Consider the following 17,250-nt stretch of genomic DNA (forward strand, 5'->3'; position numbering starts at 1 on the left):
TCTATCCCATGCAAGTCTATTCCTTTCTGCATATATACTATAACCTAAACCCACTTGAACCTGTGCCTGTAATCGAGTCTTGATTTCACTCAACAATTTTTATCCCCTAGACTTTCTTCCATAAACAAATTAACTATTCCTCTTTTTTTTCAGTACAACTTCATTAGTCACTTGATCTACCCACCTCATCACAAACATTCTTCTGTAATGCTGGATTTCAAAACTTCTACTCTCCTCTTACCTGTAACGCTTCTTGTTTACATTACACTGCCATGTCAGATCACACTCAAGCTTTCAGAAAAGACTTCTCAGCACATAGATTTATATTTTATGTTAACAAATTTGTACTCCTGCTTCACAAAATGAAAAGAAGGAGAATAAAAACTTTTCCCTTGGTACATGTGGTTGGTTAACCACTAATGTAAAATATAGGAAGGAGTCAACCTCTTAATCTTTAAAATCCACTCCTTAACATTTTTGGAATGACTCCCCTTTCCTTATAAAAATTTAAAACTTGCACTACGCTCATCCAACTGTTGCTTACAACAGAGGGCACATCTCTAGCCAAAGCATTTAATGCCTTCTTATCAACGTACGAGGTCCATTCAAATAATTCCAGAACTTTGTCCACAAAATTTTTCTATGATTACCTTTTACTCATTGTGCATAATCTCCTTTGAAATACTCTCCTCCACAACTGATAAACAGCTCCCAAGGCCGTTTCCACTTCTGGAAGCAGTCTTGGTACGCCTCTTGCTGGATCGTGTGAAGCGCCATCTGCGAATTTTCTTTTATATTGTCTATTCTTGCAAATCTTTGTCCTTTCAATGGGATTTTGAACTTTGCAAATAGAAAAAATGTCCGCGAGGGCCAGGTCTGGAGAGTACAGAGGATGCGGTAGCACAGTGATTTCATTTTTTGTGCAATAGTCATGCACCAACAGGGATGAATATGTAGGTGCATTAACAGGGTGCAGAGCCATGAATTGTCTTGCCACATTTCAGGCTGTTTCCTTCTCACATTTTCTTGCAGGCGTCACAACACATCCTGATAGTACCATTGATTAACAGTCTATACCTGTGACATGAATTCACAATGCACTTATCCTTCAAAGTCAAAGAAAACTATCAACATGGCATTGACATTTGACCTGACCTGACAAGCTTTCTTTGGTCTTAGAGAACCTTTCACGACCCAATGCAAAGATTGAACCTTAGTCTCAACATCATGACTGTAGACCCATGTCTCATCACCAGCTATGATTCTCTTAAGGAACAACTCCTTTTCATTTGCTCTTCACAGACTGTGAGGCGAAGGTTTTTCTGGTGTTGACTCATGAGCAGTGGGAAGAACTTGGTGGCAACATGGTGCATTCCTAGGCTTTCATGACATGATCCAACCGAAACGTTTCATTCTTCTGCAATCTCTTGGACAGACAGGCTTTGATTACTGAGTACAGTTTTGTGATTTTCCTGACATGAGCATCATTGGTAGATGTAAGACGTCCTGAACTAGGGTCATCTTTAACTTCTAGTCAACCATTTGTAAATTGTGTGAACCATTTGTAACACTGAGTATGGCCTAAGCGCTCATCACTATAGGCTTCATCCACAATTTGGTGTGTCTTTGTAAAGGTTTTCTTGAGTTTCATGCAAAATTTAATGCAGACGTGTTGTCCCTTTAACTCTGCCATCTGGAAATTCTCAAACTGTGCAACATAACATTCTAATCAATACAGCACTGAACAATAACTGACAAACATACAACAATGAAACTTCCGACAGTTACACATTAAACACAGACATGTGCAGGGGCGCCAACCACATTTCACTCCAGCACACTGCTGGTATGAGATTATGAATGTTCCAGAATTCTTTGAACAGGCCTCATACAAACAACATTCAGTTAAAGTATATGACACTATTACAAGGATACCACACACATCATTCACAGATGACTCAACAAAAGCAGCTCAGCTGGGAAGGTAGGTGACTGTACAGAAGACTTATGACTGGGAACACAATAGGAGGGTCACACTGTAATGAGAGACCATATGGTGACCAGTGGCAGTTCTGTACAGAGGCTAGAGACGGGGCTGGACCCAGAACTCCTGTTGATAGCCCACTGGTAATTCTGAAATATAACAGCTCACCTGGCATGTACATTGTTTATATGTAATCCAGCCAGTGTCTCAAAGAACCTTGTGGAATTGTAACGACTGCCCTAATAACTTGTGATGAAGGCACATTAGTATTTTGAGGGCTTTGTGATAGTTTGCTTTAAAATCACTCTGGTGTAGCAACCTAACACCATCCACAAAACACTGAACAAGGCTTTCTACTGCACACAATATCTATTACAAATGTCGTGCCACTTTGGGGAGGCCATTCACTCACTCAATACAGTAAGACAAAACATGGTCAACACAATATCCAAGGAAGAGCTTGTATGGGAAGGAGCACAATAAAATAGTGAGTCAGGCTCGAAAGTTCTGTTTGTGAACCTGTCCAAGAATGTGGTGTCTCTGAGTAAAATCTTAAACTTTCTCTTTCTCTATGACCTCCAATTAAGTTTTATGCACATAATCATTCCTTGGGGCAGTGTTCAAGACTTCTGACAGTAGGTACACTGAATCCTGCAGTTACATTCACCACATAGATGTAAACAAATCCCACTTGCCCCTTTCTGCCATGCCTCTGTGGGTCCCAGCTAGCTGCAGCAGTAAGAGTAGTGTAGTGATCCACCACTGCCCTCACTATGTCCCCATGTCCCAACAGAGCATTGCCTGGACTACCAAACAGCAAACACTGGAGACCTCCCACGTAGGATAGTAGCTCTGAGTAAATGCTATCAAAATTGGGTGCTTTTTCAACTTTCATACTTTAAAGACACCTCTTCACTACTAAATTATCTGGAATAATCCATTCCGGATCTACATGCTGCAGACCTTCCCCTATAGGACGCTAGTCAATTTTTTCCCCGCATTTTTCCATATGTAACAGCAGTGCTAAGTGAATTCTATCAAAACTGGGTGTTTTTCAGCTTTCACTATTTTAAAGCCGGCACCTCTTCACTACTGAACTATCTAGAATAATCCATTTCGGATCTACATGCTGGTTCGAGGGCTGTCAGTTCCTTCCCAGCTTTAGTTGTGCATGCTCTGATTTGAGATGCTCAAGAGACTGAGACAACATAAACTGCAACTTAGTTGTGTTTACAGTTCAAATAAAATAATTCTTTGAATGATGCACTTCAGTTGCATGAAAGGGAAGGATTTGTCAGCTAATGTGAAGTACGCAACTCACTTTTGCCATCGATATGAATCACCAACTGTAACCTGCCTCACCTATTAATGTTCTGCACAGGCTAACTAATAAATAGGTGACACAGCAAGCACAAATGCCTGAGGAAGAGCTAAGGTTGGCTAATAATGGCTCTCTACCATTTGATTCACTTAAATGTCACTCGCAAAGTTATTTTACCCCATGTATATTGTTACATCAAGTTTCCTCCGCACAGGAAGTGCGGAAGTCTGGAAATTTGATACATTAACATCTCTGCCATACTGAAAGCTGTGTATATCGCCTAGGTGGTGCTAAACAAGTAACAATACTACCAGTGCCAATCCTCAGATCTGCTGGCATTTGTCACATCACAATTCTAAAAACAAACACACACACACACACACACACACACACACACACACACACACAGAGAGAGAGAGAGAGAGAGAGAGAGAGAGAGAGAGAGAGAGCTGTGAATCAAATTCTCTCTAATGTGATACTGTTTGCTCAGTAGTTCAAATCTCTAGCCAGTGTTATGTTGTTAGAGATGCACCACACAATTTGACTAACCTTAGATTGGACAACCAACCTCACTGACAAATAAGTGAATACTGTATCAGTTTACTGACTGAGGTTTAAACATCAAAATTAAAACTGCTAGTCAGCACTGCTAATGACTCTTATCTGGTGATAAGGTAAACACAGGTAAACACTCCAGTCAGCCAAGGTAACAAAGTTCACTAGTCTTTCCCACAAGTAACATTCCATGAATGACTGTAGACTTGAGCAGTAAAGGATGAGAAATGAGAGTATGATAAACAAAATGCATCAGTTTTCTTTTGGTATTAAAGACATGTTTACACATAAACAACAAAATGTGGATTAGAAATTACAAATAATACACTTCCAATAGATGGATCATTGTTTTCTTGAAAGATGTAATATGAAATGAAAAACCTGTAGCATTAAAAGTGTTTTATTAACTGAAATTTTAAATACTTCAGTCTACTTCAAAAGCTCATACACACTTTTATGGCTGCAAAGATGAATTCAAGTAGAAAAGAAAATCCAAGAAAGTAAAATACACCTAATTATGCACTTTCATGTAGTTTGTCACATCCCAAATAAATCCAGATCATCAGTCATGTCATAGAAGTTTTATTATGTGTTCAGAACTTGCTGTGTCCTCAATATCATAAATGTTTTGAACTCATAAGTGTCAAGTGAAAAATGATTAATTTGTTGTCAAACAACTTCAGATTATACATGAGTATCTGTAATTTTTTGGGTAAAAGATTAAACATTTTATAGCTGTATAATTTACTCCTTCATGTAATTGAGTTTGGTTAGTTATGCAGATTGAAGGTTACTGCTAGACCATTTTATGTTTCCTCAGATTCTTGATAGCAGGAAACATAATATGACTAAAAATTACCTCCCACAATTCACAAAAAATTTGACAAAGAAAAAGAAAAGCAACTGGAACCAAATAAAAATAAAAGTTATGGGAGGTATAAATGCACATGATGACACAAGCTACCAAGATATGACTAGATAAAATCAAGTGTAAAATACCTGTACAGATACAGTACATGTAAAAGTGAACAAATTACTATTGCTGAGCAACTACTTAGACGTAATGAGTGACCAAGCCCTCTGTGACACAGCAAAATCATAAATCCAATGTTTTGGGAAAAAGATCTGACCCCACACAAAACCTTAAATCATGAAACACACTTTCCTCATTATCAGTTCATATAGAGGGCTCATTGTGAAAACTCACTCTGTAAAAATATAGCATACTGATACTCACATTTGTATGAAACAGGTGAAATACCCTCAGACTTCAAGAAGAATATAATAATTCCAATCCCAAAGAAAGCAGGTGCTGACAGATGTGAAAATTACCGAACAATCAGTTTAATAAGCCACAGCTGCAAAATACTAACACGAATTCTTTACAGACGAATGGAAAAACTAGTAGAAGCCGACCTCGGGGAAGATCAGTTTGGATTCCGTAGAAAAATGGGAACACGTGAGGCAATACTGACCTTACGACTTATCTTAGAAGAAAGATTAAGGAAAGGCAAACCTACGTCTGTAGCATTTGTAGACTTAGAGAAAGCTTTTGACAATGTTGACTGGAATACTCTCTTTCAAATTCTAAAGGTGGCAGGGGTAAAATACAGGGAGCGAAAGGCTATTTACAATTTGTACAGAAACCAGATGGCAGTTATAAGAGTCGAGGGACATGAAAGGGAAGCAGCGGTTGGGAAGGGAGTAAGACAGGGTTGTAGCCTCTCCCCGATGTTATTCAATCTGTATATTGAGCAAGCAGTAAAGGAAACAAAAGAAAAATTTGGAGTAGGTATTAAAATCCATGGAGAAGAAATAAAAACTTTGAGGTTCGCCGATGACATTGTAATTCTGTCAGAGACAGCAAAGGACTTGGAAGAGCAGTTGAACGGAATGGATGGTATCTTGAAGGGAGGATATAAGATGAACATCAACAAAAGCAAAACGAGGATAATGGAATGTAGTCGAATTAAGTCGGGTGATGCTGAGGGAATTAGATTAGGAAATGAGACACTTAAAGTAGTAAAGGAGTTTTGCTATTTGGGGAGCAAAATAACTGATGATGGTCGAAGTAGAGAGGATATAAAATGTAGACTGGCAATGGCAAGGAAAGCGTTTCTGAAGAAGAGAAATTTGTTAACATCGACTATAGATTTAAGTGTCAGGAAGTCATTTCTGAAAGTATTTGTATGGAGTGTAGCCATGTATGGAAGTGAAACATGGACGGTAAATAGTTTGGACAAGAAGAGAATAGAAGCTTTTGAAATGTGGTGCTACAGAAGAATGCTGAAGATTAGATGGGTAGATCACATAACTAATGAGGAAGTATTGAATAGGATTGGGGAGAAGAGAAGTTTGTGGCAAAACTTGACCAGAAGAAGGGATCGGTTGGTAGGACATGTTCTGAGGCATCAAGGGATCACCAATTTAGTATTGGAGGGCAGCGTGGAGGGTAAAAATCGTAGGGGGAGACCAAGAAATGAATACACTAAGCAGATTCTGAAGGATGCAGGTTGCAGTAGGTACTGGGAGATGAAGAAACTTGCACAGGATAGAGTAGCATGGAGAGCTGCATCAAACCAGTCTCAGGACTGAAGACCACAACAACAACAACTCACATTTCCCATCTTTAACACCCCAGTGGCTTCTTGAGATTGAGTGAATTGCATAGGTCAACAGGGAATGTCCTATTCTGAGCTTTGTTAGAACTACTTCCTCAGCTCAGTGTGGTCGGAAGGAGGTAAACCACATGCTTGCACTGAAGAGTTCACTGACCTCATTTTACTGCCCTGTAATTCTCACTACTAAGCCTTCTACCACCACATGGCCTTCTGCTCACATATGTGGCGACTGACTGCCGACACAAGAACAAAACAGCCCACATCAGGCTGAAGGGAGCAGGCTTCCTTGGGAGCCACAACACTAAGTTCATTTCCATGGATCCCTATGGGTCCTGGGACCCAGCAGATAAATATTTCCTTCTCCTGGCTCTGCAAGAGAAGCAGAGCATCCTGGACATCTTGCACCATCTTACCTGCTGAATAAATCTGAGCAATAGCAAGAAGGGCACTTGGGGAATCTCAGCATGTGACGAATTTCTTGGCACAATATTGTCTTATCTGTTCCAATGTCCTCAGGGTAGCAAACAATTCTGCAAGTAAACTGGGAACTGCTCTGGGAGTCCTAACGAAAGGACAAGTTTGGGCAACACAACAGTGCAGTCGATAAAGTGTCCCTGCTTAGATTCATTGTAAACACAAATGAAATTCAGGTGATGATTTAAAATCTCATAAAATTTTGTTTTAAAAATTTAGTCTGGGAAAAAATTTAGTCTGGGAAAAAATTTAGTCTGGGAAACATTCTTCCTGTACTCATTCTATTCAAAAATTAGCCTGTGCATTCCCTGGCTGTCAACCTTAATTCCATCCATCTGTTATAATTCAAGGCTCTCCCTTGCATTGATCCCAAATGGCCTTGTTGCCCACAAACAGTTACAGAAGATGTTCCGGCAGCAGCCTGGCAATGTAGTTGGATGCTGGTATATTTGGAACATAGAGAGCCCTGTATGCCTGGCTTACCATGAGAGGATGTTGAGTAGACAGCAGAGCCTTACCAGCTTATGCACATAAGCTAGAAACTGTATTTGTCCAATAAGCACCAGTTGACAGTCTAAGACCCTCATGGTGAACCCCATCTAACATTCTGAGATAAGAAGACATTTCTGATATATAAATCTGGCATCTGTATTCCAGCTGGGACTGCACAAAGGCTTTATGAAACTGGAGAAGGTGCATCTTGTTTTCTCCAACCCCCCTGCCCCCAAGACCTATGACTGATGCATGTGAGAATGTTTAAAGCCTTGGAGCAGCTTAATTTCCGGTCTCTGAGATGTGGCAACCATGTTAGTCGTTCATCAAAAGTGATGCCCTGATATTTCACCATTCTTGAAAAGTGAAAATGGTATCACAAAGTTTTAAAAAAGTTAAAGTAAAAAGACAACAGGAGTGATTAAAATCAACACAAACAGTTTTCTCCCAAGAGAACTGGAAACCTGTGGTGTTTGCCCATTCATCAAACTGTCTGATTGTTAAATGCAATTGTGTACTGTTGCTAGGATGGAGGATGCACAGAAGATGGAGAAATTTTCCATGAATAAGAAACATGGTAAGGGACTCATTACCCTGGACATGATACCATTTATCGTAATGGTGAGTACTGTTACACTTAAAATACTCCCTTGAGGGAAGCCATTCTCCTGTTTAAAATGTTTAGACAGAACATTCCCGACACTCTATCTACAATACCTTTCCATTAGGAAGGACTGCATGAAAGTGGGTAGGTGCCCATGGAAATCACACTTAACAGCTGCAACAGAATATTCCTCCAGGTAGTATCAAAGGTCTTTTCCAAATTGAAGAATACACGGTCAAGGTTTTGCTTATGTAGGAAAAAAAGCTTGTCCAATTGCTGCTTCTAGCAAGGTTAGGTTATCAAGTGTGGAGTGATACCTCCTTAACCCACACTGGGAGCAACTTCACAACGACCTGGTTCAAAGGCCCACATTATGTATTAGATGACCATACACTCCAGTATATTTCCTATGTAGCAAGTGAGACTGACGCTACAATAGCTACTGGAGCTGATATGATCCTGCAACGGTTTTAAAATTGTCATTAAAACAGATTCTTTTCTCGAGTCAGGAAAACTTCTGTTACCCAAATTTCATCAAAAATCTGAAAGGGGGCCTGCTTTGACTGATGGTGCAACTGCTTCAACATGCTATACATTATCCATGATGACCAGGCACAGTATCATGGACAACTGACAATACAGAATTCATCTTCCATAGAGAGATAGAGAGGCTTGTTGTATACCTCCATGTTGGCAGAACAGAAATCTTAACCAACCTCCTCATGTGTCACCTGACAACAACGGAGAACCGGATCCTGGCTATAATTAGCCGTAATCGTCATATATATTTCAGCCATTGTTAGGAGGCATTCCTGCTCTCATACAGCTGCTATTGGTGGTAGTGAGTGCCACCTGGAAATCCTCCTAATGGCTTATCATACTTTACTTGAGGCACATATCTTCTTCTTGCACCTTTGCCCCACATTGGCACAGGGTTGGCATGGTTATGAATGGATTTGGCATGGTTAATTTAAGGGGTGACTGACCACCAGCCTCATTATCTGTGGTACAGAATATGTACCTAACTGCCCATGTGGAGTATTATTCATGTGAATGTGAGCGAAAGTTTCCTACATGTCTGCATGTCACACAACTGAGTCAGGATGCAGGTACCAGCCCATATTCACCTAGTGCGATACACAGAACTGCTTCAAAACCACATCCAGGTTGGCCAGCACACAGGCCCTCATGAATAATACAGTAGCCTGATTCAATTCAGGGCCAATGCATCTCCTCATCCCAGAAGTAGCACTTTAACACTTACTGCTATCCGGGCAGGTGCTTGTGGGTGTGAATCTATCAATGGGATCCAGGAAGTCCTGTCAAGAGCTCTACTTATTCTTCTTGCCTTTCCCATCACCACACAAGATCCTCATTTATGCAGCACTGATGAAACCATCACATAGCCTCCCTCCTGCCCCCAATTGCAGAACAAGACTCAATGCACCAATGGATACGTTGCCTCCTAGGTGTTCCTGAGGACTTGGTGATGGAAGCACCAGCATTACAACTGTAATGTGATCTGACTGTAAAGCACCCAGTTAGCCTTTCTGAACAGCCATTTTGGTTGCCTCCTTCCTGGATCTGCTCTGTCTGGCAGAGGGAGAACTGGTTGCTCATCTCCCAATGAGGAATGTCTTCAAAAGTAGGTGAGTGTAAGGAGAGAGCAATGGCTATTGACAAACCTGCAGCAAATCTGGAATGACACACTCATTTCAACCAGTATGATATTTTCAGTTTTTGTGAGATCCTCAATTACTAAACCCCTGGGGCAGGTGGGGTTGCACAGCTTTTTGACCTGAATGTTGCACTCCTTTCCCCACCCCTTTATCCTTTGAGGTTGGTGGAAAAAGAGGAAGTTGCGAGAGACTCTTTATGGGATGCCTTCTCAATACACAGTGCATAATTTTGCTTTTCTTGTGTGCTGTGCTGCCTTGGTTGTTGTACTTTTACTCTGTTTGCCTTTGCAGGTGCAAGTGCCAGTAAAGGTATTGTTGTCGTCGTTGTTGTTGGCTATGGCAGTGGTGTGTTCCGTTTCTCTGTACATGTTTGCATCACAATCTCTGCCTCAGTGACAGGTATCCTCACTACAGAAGCACAGGAAGTGGCAAAGACAAGGTATTTAGTCATCTTTTATTCTTTCTTGGTTTTTGCATACAGGATACTTTGTCACCTTTACTTCGCCAAGTTTTTGTTCTTAAATGAACACTGGGGAGTCTTGTCCCAAGAGTAGTTGATTTATACAGCTGGATCTGGGCAGTCAGTGCTAGATTCATGGGTCGACTTTCTGTATTTCTTAAAGTTGCTTCACCTCTGCAACCGAATGTTTTGGTCAAATTGCTGGCATTTGTAACACCTCTTGAGGTCATGTATGTAAGGTCTAACCTTATGTAGGTGGAACCCTACTTGATGTACTCAAATAGCAATGGAGGACTGACGGTCAAGATGAAGGTGGCTGTCCTCTCTAGCTCTCCATTATTTTGCCACATCCCTGCGATGCCCATTCTTGTTTAAGTTCTGAGATATCCTTGCCCATAACATGACACACCCTTGCTTGAGTTGTGTGTCTCAACAACTAGATCACACTCCTCTAATTTTTTATATTTTATTAGAAGGTCCACCTGCTTTGACCTATTAGTTTCAACTAGCAGGGAACTATAAAACAACATTTTAATAGTTGTTAAGGTACCTTCTAAACTATTCTTAGTTCAGAAAGGGACACTTTTTCAAGTGTCCACTCCTTTTTCTTGATCACTAGAAACACATTACAGTTCATCACTCATAGAGCCCCTCAAACTTTTGGATGAGTGTATGTGATTACTCCCATACAGTACACCCATTGTGTTGGGAGTGTTGGTGTGCAGCTGATTCACCATGATGTTCCCACAAGCAGCTGGGGATATAAAGGTCTACCAAGACAGGGCCCCATTTGGCTGGGTAAACATTGTACAAATTAGGTACCACACATTCCCAATAGATACCTGCTAACAAGTATTCTGCATTAACCACGTCTCTCATTGGCATACAGCACAACTTGGATTGAGATTGATAAAGCCAAGATCTCTGTTTCCTATGACACACAACTTTAGACTGCTGCACTGTACTGTGGTTGTTGAAGCATGCCTTGAGCTGAAAGTTAACAGTTGACTGGTAGCACACACCAGCCCTGGTTGTGATTAGTATTAGCCCCCACAAACAAGAATACTTTGGATTAATCCTAATGATAGACTCTGTGGAAGACTGTACAGTTGATAGCATGGAGAAATCTAAAAAATACTGAAAGTTACTTCAGAAGAATGATGTTTTGGTATATTCTTGGTTCTTGGTCATTTGCAGCAAAAAAACTACTTCTGCAAAAATTACTTTCCAAAATGGGATACATCCATGGGCCATATTTGAACAATTCAGAGTGATACAACTTCTTGAGGATTTCTGGTTCACATATCTTCATTCAACCCTTCCAGTCTTGTCTGTACTGTGTGCTGTATGTTAACCTATTTCTGTTTAGGTATGAATTTGTTCAGTATAGTGCACTCTTAGAAATAAACTCCTATTCCTTATAATGATGTTATGTTTGGTTTCTTAGGTATTGTAATTACTTATTCACTGTTAAAAATTTGAAAATAGTAACAATGCATTTCTAGCACATTTATGGTATCTCAATTTTCTCATACAAAAACCAGAATAAATTTAAACCATCCTTTTCCAACACAATGGTAATGCTCACAGTCACTATACCACATCAATATTAACACAGCGTCTAGATCTGGTACACAGTTTTATGGAAGGAAGATATGGAGATATGGTTTAATATCCCATCAACAATTAGATCATTAGAGGCAGAGTACAAGCTCAAAATGGGAAAGAAAATCGATCATGCATTTTCAATTCAGAGCAACCACCTGAGCACTTGTTTGAAACAATTTAGGAAAACCGCAGAATACCTAAAACTGGATTGCCAGATGGGAATTTGAACTACCGTCCTCGATTTAATTTGACTTGATTTGATTTTTTATTTGGTCCTGTTGATTAAATATTGTTCAAAGGGTGTATTGGTAATATAGGATAAGACAAGTGAAGTAATACAAAATTATGCAAGCATTTTATATATCATACAAGTTTCATGATTTTAAACATGGCTGTGGCAGCAAAATTCTTCACAATAAAGGATGACAGCAACTGTTTTTGGCTGTCATCCTTTATCATACAAGTACTCAATTTTCTATGAATGATTGATTGATGACAATATTACAACCTGCAATTTGCTGGTATAAGTTCAAGTGAATGCTTAAAATAGCAGAATGAATGAAAGTACACAATTAAATAATGAAATTTACATTTTGTCATTATGATTTAAATTAAAATGCAACATTTTTATCTTCATTGCAGAAGTAAGTTCAAGAGAATACCTAATAGTGTGCAATAAATAGTAATACACATTGTAACGTATGATATAAATAAATTTACATTTTATCACTATAATTTACATTAGAAGCATCCAATTTTGTCTTCATGATTTAAGTAAAGATTTTCTTTCCTTTATTTTTACTCAAAAGGATGCCTTATCACTCTAGGAATTCATTCATTTTTATAATAAGTTTGTTCTCTGAGGAAAAAGCTTGTAATATACTATTATTCCTGACTCAGATACTCCCCTATGGACTTTTGTCAGAGCTGCAGAGCCTTGGTGGAAATTTTCCCCTGTCTTGTGTTATGCTTGCAAATGTCACAGTTTTTTTGGAATAATTCCTTGTTGTTGGATACAAACATCATCAGTGAGTATATACATTGATTTGTAACATAACAGTAAATATCCTGAGAGTCTTAAAGATACCTCTACCGGATGTTCTGTTAGAGACCCCACACATCAACCTCGCTGCTCATTTTAGTAGTTTGAAGACTCTTTCAACCCCTGTAGCATTTCCCCAGAAGATAATACCATAGGAGAGTACAGAATGGAAATATGCAAAATGTGACAAAAGCAATATTTCTCTGTTAACAAGAGTGAGAAATAGCTCTCAGTGCAAAACATGCTGTACTAAGTTTTTTACTACCTGATCAAGTTGCTTTGTCCATCTTAGCTAGCTGTCTATCTGGATGCCTAGGAATCTTGTATCTGTGGTTCCATAAATATTTTGGTTGTTGATCTCCATTTCAAGTTTTTTATGTAATGTCTGAAAGTGCATAATGTTAGTTTTTCAAAAGTTTAGGGTTAGGCTATTTGTTCTGAACAATTTGTGTACTTGGTTAGTGAGTGTCAGGGCTATGTCTTGCATTTCGGAGTTGGGACCCTTGATCAGAATACTCGTATCATCCACAAACATGACTACTTTTGCTCTGTCATTAATTGTAACTGGCAGATCATTAACATAGATCAAGAAAATCATTGGCCCATGGATAGAGCCCAGAGGACTCTGTATTTTACATTTCCCCAGTCTGAGCTTACTGTTAAACATGCCTTCATTAAGATAACTCTTTGTTTCATATTGTGTAGATAAGACTGCATCTATGTCAAAGGTTTGTCTTTAACGCCATAGTGTGGAAGCTTTGTAGCAGTGTGTTATGATCTACACAGTTGAAAGCTTTAGCAAGGTCACACAAGATCCCCATCCAATATCTTCTGAGACTTAATTCACCTCGAGTTTCATCTGTTGGGATTCTCTGTGGAGAATCCCTTAAGAAAGCCAAACTGTATAGATGTCAGTAAGCCATTTTGTGTCATACGACCATAAATACTATCATAAACTACTCTCTCAACCACATCTGAGAAAACTGGCAGCAAAGAGATGGGCCAATAATTGGAAGGTACATTTCTTGCCCCACTTTTGTGGATGGGCATTACTATTGCCTGTTTCAGTCTTTCTGGAAATGTCCCAGTTTTCATTGACTGATTATATAAATACCATAATATGTGACTGATTACGTCTGCACATGATTTTAGAATCCTATTTGACATTCCATCATATCCACATGATCAAGAGCTTTTAAGTAATTTAATAATTTTTTTTTCAGTTTCTTTACAGTTGTGCTTCTGAAATGTAGTGGTGTATTTGGTGTGATTTAGAAGCTATATGGCTTCTGTGGGAGGCTCTTTACTATGGTTCCCTGTTCTTTCAGTTACAGCGAGAAAAGATTATTAAAATCAGAGATTGCAACTTTTTGATTATTCTTGTTTGAACCACTACAACAGGACTGTGGAATTCATGCTTGTTCAGATTTTATGTTCCTCTTTATCTCACTTTTTATGATGTTATGAATGGTTTTTTTTTATTGTTTGACTTGCTGACTTCTTCTGCATAATGCATTTGTTTGGCCTTCCTGACTACACATGTTTGAATTTTACAGTATTGTTTGTAACGTAGTTTCATTACTAGGTTTGTACTCGCCCTTTATACTATATACAGATTTCTCTTTTTAGTACATGATATGTTGAGGCGAGCTATTATCCACTCTTTCCTTCCACAACAGATTGATTTCATTTTAATCTGTCGTTGGGGGAGCAGGTTTCAAAATGTTTGAGAAATAAGTCCAGGAATGAATTGAATTTCTCATTCATTGTAACTGTCTGGTACGCTTCCTCCCATTGTTCATGGTGTAAACTGTTTCTAAACAAGCTAGTAGATTCTGTATTTATTATGTTAGTATGTCTGAATGCAACTTTGGTGTGCATGCCAGTGCTCCTCCTCACTCAGTCTCACACTTTTAATCTGTCAGAGCCATAAAATTTCTGCTGTGTGCCAGCTATGTATAAATGGTTCAAATGGCTCTGAGCACTATGGGACTCAACATCTTAGGTCATAAGTCCCCTAGAACTTAGAACTACTTAAACCTAACTAACCTAAGGACATCACACACACCCATGCCCGAGGCAGGATTCGAATCTGCGACCGTAGCAGTCCCGCGGTTCCGGACTGCAGCGTCAGAACCGCTAGACCACCGTGGCCAGCAGCTATGTATAAATCAGGAAATTAACATCATATTCATACAACTAATGTTCTGCAGTGCACTAGTTTAAAGTAACTTTTCACTTGCCCATAGGTAAATGTAAACATACCATGATACAAAATGGTACGTGTGTGGATTTCAAGTATACAAACTTTGCAACGTAAGTTTGAAATACTAATAACAGCCTCATATACATTTATTCTGATGTAATTTGTTGTCAACATTTTGGTTTACTTAAATTTAAAAATTAATATTAAAATAAGAAATTATGCACACTACTCTCAAATAGGCTAAATCAGTCTCAGAAAGGAGTAAATTACACAACTGCTAATTTTTTTAACCTATCCACAGAAATAAAATGTATGACGGACAACATAAATCTATTTATGGAGAGAGTACAGCTGATTCCTATAACATAAAGAAGTCCTCAAACAGCAGTAAGTCGTCAATTTCACTTCTCTAAATGGCTAGCATTTTGGTGCACACAAGTTCGGTACGTTTGCTCTGCTTGTACATACATGACTCATTCTACATCATAATATTTATGGTGAATATCTTAAATCACATAAGTAATTGACATCACTGTTTCCAGAAGCTATTGTTTATATATGTTAATTTCTTACAGACCAAGGTTTATATATGTATTTTGATTATAAATAGTATATGCAGGAAGTCTAATAGCTCTGTTTATATTTCCAAAATAATAAATCTTTGGTTAACAAATCGAGAAGATAAGAGTTGCAATTGTTCTTTCTTAATATGGACCACAGTATTATACCGTCAGACACCACAACTTTTGTTGTGAGTTGTAACCTAGTGGTAGTAAACAAAAATGAAGCAAACTTTTACTAACTCGATGTAATAACTCGGAGAAGTTGATTTGCTGCGTAGATGCTTTAATACGTACGTGCTTTAACGATGGGTTGGTCTCTTAAAATTCATAATACATTGCAGGCACCTCAGCTTTATGTTTTCAGTGCACTGATATATTTACAAGTAATGTAGCAAAGATTTCGATTTTTCGCGAAAGCTTTCAGGACCAGTGAAAGGAGTAATAAATGAAACTTTAAAGTACTGTGTACCGCATTTCTTCCATTGCACTGTGTCCCACAATGGAAAAATTGAAAAACTGATGAATAATAGTAATTTCAAAATTTGCCAAATCATTCTCATCTGTCAAATTTTCATCGAATCGGTACTAAGTTTAACGGGCCGTTTCTCTGCGACTTTTAGGTAACCTAATTAATAACAAATAAGTTATATTCTCATGTATCTTTAACATTTGCGCAAGATGTGAACAATTGTCGAAACTTACTTCTACCCTTTTCTCCCTGCGGCAATACACACGACCTTGTTCTTCCGCGCACTTTGCTTCTTACCGGTTATCAGAATTATCTCTGAAGCTGATAACTAGTCGCTATCAACATCGACTTCCAAAATAAGCAGTTTTATGGTAGAGATATTTCAAGCAGTATACACTGAATTTAGTTACTATACGACACTGTTGTTTCTTTTATTAAGCATGTTTCAAAATAATCACGAAAGCTTATATTTTGTTACCTGATACATTCTTTATTCGTCGTGTGGGTCAGTTCACAACGTGGCTGCTCAGCTGATATGAAACAGGTCAATCCTATTAAAACAAAAATGAACTTTTTTGAATGACTTCATGTTACCTCTCAATGTTCTTTCAAAAGTCATAAAAACGTATTTCATAGCAACTAACTGTGGATCTAGTATGGGGGGCCTGGCTCTTGGGCTCTACAGACGCCAGGATAGTAGAATGCGGTAGTGTGGAACTTTCGAATGCCAGAAAGCGCTAAGGAAATGTTACCGCCAGTATTTGCATTTATTAACAACAGGTACAGCATCGTCTTCCAGGGATCGACAGAAGCCAGGTGAGCCAGCAAAAATTTGCAGACATGGGATGCATCTTTCTGTCAGCGCAGCAGTGGAGCAGCTCATACAGCAGCTGCTATGTCAGGGGCGATCGCTGACCCCGTAGCACCGCAAACACAGCCAAAGCTAGTCGGTTGCCTGTAGCTGTTGTCCCCAGTTTCCCGGGGATCTCGTGTTCATTTATTTATTTATTTATTCATTTAACAGTAGACAAATTTCTTTGTAGGGATGTCGCATTGTACACATATACGAGGGCTGTTCAATAAGGAATGATCATTATTTTTTTTGACAACATACCTTTACTCATCTTCATAATTTCGATGGTCCTTCTCAAAGTAGTCTCCCATGAATGCGA

At 38.9% G+C, this 17,250-nt stretch overlaps 1 protein-coding gene across 2 annotated transcripts in view; it reads right to left on the reverse strand.

Moving 5' to 3' along the window:
• The window catches only part of LOC126191104 (peroxisomal multifunctional enzyme type 2), a 119,467-nt gene extending 103,059 nt beyond the window's left edge, over positions 1-16,408 (reverse strand). The window contains exon 1 of one of the 2 annotated variants that reach the window (XM_049931843.1): positions 16,312-16,408. The gene's annotated coding sequence lies outside the window, so the exon portion shown is untranslated. The remainder of the gene's footprint in view (positions 1-16,311) is intronic. The other variant, XM_049931842.1, reaches the window with a different exon arrangement.
• Positions 16,409-17,250: the final 842 nt, after the last annotated feature.

This window comes from Schistocerca cancellata, chromosome 6, assembly GCF_023864275.1.
Source record: "Schistocerca cancellata isolate TAMUIC-IGC-003103 chromosome 6, iqSchCanc2.1, whole genome shotgun sequence".
Lineage (NCBI taxonomy): Eukaryota > Metazoa > Arthropoda > Insecta > Orthoptera > Acrididae > Schistocerca > Schistocerca cancellata.